Below are 6750 nucleotides of genomic sequence, written 5' to 3' on the forward strand. Positions count from 1 at the left end.
GCACGCGATAAGACTCAAGTTGGTTTTCCAAATCCCTCATCGTGGCTTTAAATGCGTGTGACTCTTCTTCCCGCTTCATAGCATATAATTGACACCGCATGAATAGCTCGGTGCTTGTGTTTGCAACCTGCCACACGATCACGCACAAATAAAAAAAAAAGAGGATGTAGAGAGGCAGAACGATTGACAATCAGAGGAGAAATACGTACGTAGGATAAGTGTTGGGCCATCTTTGTGGCGACCTCTTCATTGGTATCACTGACGACACTCGCAGGTGGGGGACCTAGCTCGGACAGTAGGTTGAACATTTTTGGTAGATCAGCCGTCCCACGAACAAGTGCACGTACGTGTGGGGGTCCCTCTTCTGCGAGTCGAGCCATCTCACGATTGGTTGCGAGTATACCACCAGGAACCTCAGTTTCAACCTCAACCTCACCTAGAGGACGCTTGCCCAATGACTTAGAAGGAACTGGAGCGATAGAAGAACCAGACGGAGGGGGTCCAATGGGTAACTGGTCGGTCTCGTGGTGGTCAGATGGTGCAGATTTCCTTTTCAGAGTAATCTTCGATGATTTAGACTGATCAATATTCCTTTTCAGAGTAATCTTCGATGATTTAGACTGATCAATACCGAATGACGACTTCATCTTCGATGATTTAGACTGATCAATACCGAATGACGACTTCCCCCCAGCACCTACAAATTCCTCAAGGTCAGGATACGACTTCCCCCCAGCACCTACAAATTCCTCAAGGTCAGGATCAAGGTCCATTGCTAGATGACCTGCATCCTCAAGGTCAGGATCAAGGTCCATTGCTAGATGACCTGCAAGATAAGGGTCAGGATCAAGGTCCATTGCTAGATGACCTGCAAGATAAGTAGCGAAACAAGTGAGAAATCAAAGACAATAGCAAAGCAGATTGCATAATGTCACACGTCCAACTCACCATCTGGGACAACCTGACGTTGAATCCCATACACCGGAGGGGGTAGATGAGCTGCAGCCAGTGCTTCTGGAGAGTGATAAGTATCCCAAGAATAGCACTCTGATGAAATCTTCTCGACTGCATCCTTGATCTCTAGAGTCTCAGGCGGTGGCACGCACTTGCGCATTCGACGAGACCACTCATTTTCGAAAGGCACCCCGTCTTTCAAAAACACTCGAAGAAACTTCCCCCTCCACTTACGGTTATTATCAGGCAGACCGAAAACTTTTCCAAACAACCCGCGACATTGAATGATCACGAAGCTGGGGTGGCAATTCTTCCCCATAGTCTTCACAAGATGAAGGAAGTTGAACAGATCGACCGTGCAAGGAATTTGATGACGTGCACAAATTTGAGGGAAGCACGCAAGTATACGATGACCATTTGGCGCCACTTGGCTTGGAACTATGCCGTAATAATTCACAAAATCAATAAGGAAAGGATCAAGGGGGATGCGCATACCAGCCTTCAGCGAATCCAGATGGACACCTATCCATTTCTTGTAATGACAAGAAACGATGTTAGTTAGGCGTCGGTCAACCTCGTAACGGATCCCTTCTCCAATTAAATCTGCAAGTTGCTCCTCCTCTTTGGAAGATATTTCAACCGAAGTACCAAAAGCTCCTTTGGGATCCAACTCGATATAATCACCACTTGGCATGATACTTTTGCTCATCGGGGTTTCTTTCACCTTGCTCAAAGTGGAGTGGTTCGTTTGGATTTTTCTTTTCTTCAATAGAATTTGTGAAGGGACAGATGGTATGGGGGCGACAGGATGAGCCCTCACTTGTTGAGCATCGTCAAAATGGTTCGGTGACCCACCCTCGGACACACAAAATTCATCCTCATTCAAATCATCATAATCATGGGTAGAAAAATTTTGGCTATCATCTTGCGACATGCTACACAAGTAAAGGATGCGAACAAATCAACAACGACAGTGCACTATCAACGTCAACAAGTAGTATATATTTTTATCTTTGGGAACCAAGTAAAAAAAAAAATGGTCAAAATTGTTGACCGACCAATTGGTCGGTCGACATTGTCGACCGACCGATTGCCCAGTCGGTCGACTGGGCAATTGGTCGGTCGACCAACTGCCCAGTCGACCGACTGGGCAGTACGGTCGACTGGCCACCTTGGCCAGTTGACCGGTCAACTGGCCAAGGTGGCCAGTTGGCCTTTTGGCCATGTTCTGCCCGTGGGCAAAAAAAAAAAAAAAAAAAAAAAAAAAAAAAAAAAAAAAGGAAGAAGAGGGTTACCTTGTTGAAGGGAGAATATTGAAGAGTGAGAAAATGGTTAAGGAAAAATGAGAAGGGAGAAGGGGTATTTATAGGGAGAATAATGGGCCTTGAAAAAAGATGGGCTTTGGGTGAAGTAATGGGCTTGAGGAAATATGGGATTGCTCTAGCATATGGAAACCAAAAGATGATGGCTTGTTGCATGGAGAAGGAGATTGTAGACCGACATGAGAAAATATTGTCCATGATGTAGCCGACCGAAGAAAATGGCGAGAAAACAATTTCACTTCTCGAACCCGATAATTCTTACGGATTCAAGAAGTGGGGGACTTGTGATGGGTAAATACGCAATTGGACTAGGTGGACCGTGCACTTTGCTACCCTACTTGACAACCGCTCGGTCGGTCTGCATCGACCACTCTACACTTCGTCAACAACCGCTCGGTCGGTCCGCATCGACCACTCTACGCGCCAACAACCACGTGGCCGATCCGCATCGATCACTCTACGCTTCGTCAGCAACCACTTGGTCGGCCTATTACCGCCCTACGGGCGACCCGCTGCCACCCTACGGTTGACTCACTGCCGCCCTACGGGCGACTTATTGCCACCCTACGGGCAGCCTACTAGGGAGCTAGGAGATTCCGACCTACAGGAATCATTCGATCTCCCCGAAGTTTCTAATCGTTTGCAATGCTCGAGGCGACAAGTGATGGCATTTTGTGAGTAATTGATCTGCCACCTCGAGCACTTAAACGTCACGGAGATCCTGCAGAGCGACTGTTCGATGTGACCAATGCCGACATGATACGTCAGACCGTCCGCATGTCATCTGTTGAGTACTCACGTGACCTGCTTAGTATAAATAAGGGGAACTCATCAATACTACGGTGAGGAGACATTTTTGCGATTTGCTCATTTTTCTCCTACTTACTCTTTATTACTGTTCGTCACCCGTAGAGCGATATAGCTTCGAACCGCTCAGTCGTTGACCAGTAGACCGACCGTCTGACCGGCCGAACGACATTCCTCACCACCCGTAACACACGTATCCGTAGCGTAATCGTAGACCCCGTTTACATTAACGCTATCAGTAGTTTATCGTTGTATTTTTGTGTTAATGTGTAATAACCATACGTAGTACGTAATAATATCTTTATATTTGTACAGCAAACGTCTCGATCCATGTTTTGTTGGAAATTATTGTTTTCTTTTCTAACAGAAATTTATAAGATAATACTAGTATTTTTTTTATGCGTGATGCGCAAAAAATAGGTGCTCAATATTAATATTTTATATTAAAATTTTAAATTTATTTAGATTTTAAATATTTAAATTATTGTAATAATAATAATAATGTAAAACATTTTTATAAATTTTATATTTATATTTTAGAAAATAACTAACATATAACTCCAATAATATAATGTGTATATTATTATTATTATTATTATTATTATTATTATTATTGAAGAAGAAGAAGATAAGAAAATATATGGTGGATACATGTGCATGATAACAATAGTGAAAAAGATAACGGAAGTTATAACAGTATGGGTATATTTGTCCAAAATATTGTAAAGTACAACTTTTATAGCATAATGTATAAAAAAAACTTAACAGAAAATATGGACATAAATGAAGGGTATAACATTCATCCACAGTTATTATGTTTTTAGATTAGATTAGATTTAGATATTTTCTATAGAAATTATTTTTTAATTTATTGTGATTAGATGATTTTCAAAATGCAAACTATTATATAATGTGTGACAATGTACACCGAAAGAAGGGACAATTTGTACTGGAAGAAGGGACAATATACATTGGAAGCATAGAAATGCACTGGAAATAAAAAAAAAATACATTGATTTACATAATTTTACCACACAGGCTCCGCATGTTTTTCCAAATTTCCCTCATTCTAGGCAGTTGAAAATGGATGAAAATACCCTTAACAATTTTATTCATGCTAAAAAATTGGGATATTAAGTTGAAAATGACGAAAATACCCTTAACAATTTTAGATTTTTACACGTTTTAAACGGATGGGTGACCGGAACGATGAATTTTGGCACTAAAACAATAATCATTGATGAAAATTGGTACTAAAACAATAGTCTTGGGACCAAAATTGGTAGAAATTAAACATGTGAACCAAAATTGTCATTTTAATTTGCTAATAGTCATGGGACCAAAATTGGTATTTGCTCTAAAATAATTCCTTAAAAATTGATATAAGAAAATTATTATATACATTACTTAAAAAATTACCTCAAAATCATCATCATTATTCCTGATGCCAACTGAGTCATTGCCAATATTCATATAATCTGATGAAACATGTCTAGAAGAAATCTTGTCAGATTAGCATATTTATTGTAAAGAGAAAATAAACTCTCCTTTAACATTTTTAAACTCCATAGAATCAGGCCCATATAATTTTTTGTAACTCCAATCAACAAACTGAATCTTGTAACGAGGATTCAATATCACAACTATAGCTAAAATCAAGTTAAATGCAAACCAATGCTTCTCAAATTTAGCAAACATTTGGACAATCATATTTCTCAAACACAATTCATCCTCATCATTCTTTTGTTCTTCTGAAGTTAAGTGTGCCTTGAATATAACAGGAAAATACAAGTTTGTTGTTGGATACTTGGTTGCAAAAAACACACAAGTAATCTCATAAAAAAACTCCCAAGAACTTACTAAGCTTCTCAATTCTATCCCACTCATTTTTAGATAGACCATGCTTATAATTTGAATCACTAATTTTCAAGTGCGAAAAAGTCATCCAAAAGTAAAGTGCACTTTATAGCATAAGATAAGATATGTAGAGTTCCACCTAGTTGGAACATTTTGCCTTAAACTTTTTTTTGTATTCAAATTCACTACACTCACGCATTCAAGAAATGTTTGTTTTCTAACTTGAGAACCTTTCACATACTTAACGATTTTCCTTACTTTTTTAACAACATTATCAATTTCCTTCAACCCTTCTTGTACAATTAAAGTAAGAATATGAGCACAACATCTAAGAAGAAAGTATTTACCGTCATCTAAAAGCACATTTCTTGCATTCAACTACACTTGTAAATAATTAACAAAAGTATTATTGGCATAAGCATTATCCAATGCCACAACAAACAACTTACTCTCAATTTCGCAATCAGCTAGTAAATCATACACCTTTTCGCTTAATGCAATACCATTATGTGGAGGTGGCATATAAGAAAGATTCAAGATTCTTTTTTTGCAAAACCCAATTTCTATCAATAAAATGAACAGTAAGACATATATACCCATCAGTATTAACAGAAGTCCACAAGTCTGAAGTCAAACTAACCCTACCATGTGTTTCATCAAGCATGAATTTTATTTTATTCTTTTCTCTTTGGTGCAATTTAACCATATCAGTTTTAGCAATATTCATAGAAATAGTACGCACATCATCCTTCAAGTAAGAGAAAACAATTCGAAAACCACCATATTCCACAAAAGATAATGGCATATTATGCATAACAATTGCATATATTAGTAACTCTCGGAACTTTTTTTTTCATTGAGTTTGCTAAATCTCATTGACATAGATTCATGATTACCATCGATAAGCATTTGACCTATGTCACATGTGTTTTTCTTAACACAATTTATAGTATAACGTTTTATATTACATGTCACATACTTGCTATCATTGATTAGAACTTCACAATATTCGCAGTTTGCTTTGATTACATACTCACCATTTGTATTCTTGGTGACCAAACAAACAAAATGATCTCAACTTCCTTTTGCCTTTCACGGGCTTTTGTGGATCTTTTAGTTCTTCTTCAACTTCTACACAATCATCTGGACATTCAATTTCAACATTCTTATGGGTAATATCTCCACTTTCCATTGCCAAAGACCTTATGGTCAAGCGGCATGAGCTGACTCTCCCAAATGGGAGGTCATGAGTTTAAGTCTCAGTCGGGGCGATATTGACTTGTTTTTTTTGAAAAATAAGAGAAAAATGATGTAGTTTATTTTGGATCAATATGGATAGATCAATAGTTGAGAGTTGTTGAAAAATAAGAGAAAAAATGATGTAGTTTATTTTATAAACTTAAAAGTCGTAATATTATAAAATTAACCACGTATTTTTTTTTACTAAAACTCTCAACCATTGATGAACTTTGATGAACAACTGAGATAGTTCTCACTTTTTATTGGAGGACCCAATTCTTATTTGATCATGCCCATACACAAATACATGCGTTCAATTGAGAACATGGTATCTTGTTAGAAGTGAAGACTTATCACAACCACTCATCAGATTCATCAATGATTGATGATTTTAGTACAAAATGGTCAACTTTACAATTACTGCAAACTTTTAAGTTTGCAATATTTATAAAATTGACCTTATCTATTTTGCCCTTATTACTTTAGCAATCATCAATTGTTGATCTATGCAAATAGATGGATCATATTAGTTCTCACTTTTTACTTTGGGGAATTTGTTCAAGTATGTGTG

This window comes from Ipomoea triloba, chromosome 15 (assembly GCF_003576645.1).
Source record: "Ipomoea triloba cultivar NCNSP0323 chromosome 15, ASM357664v1".
Lineage (NCBI taxonomy): Eukaryota > Viridiplantae > Streptophyta > Magnoliopsida > Solanales > Convolvulaceae > Ipomoea > Ipomoea triloba.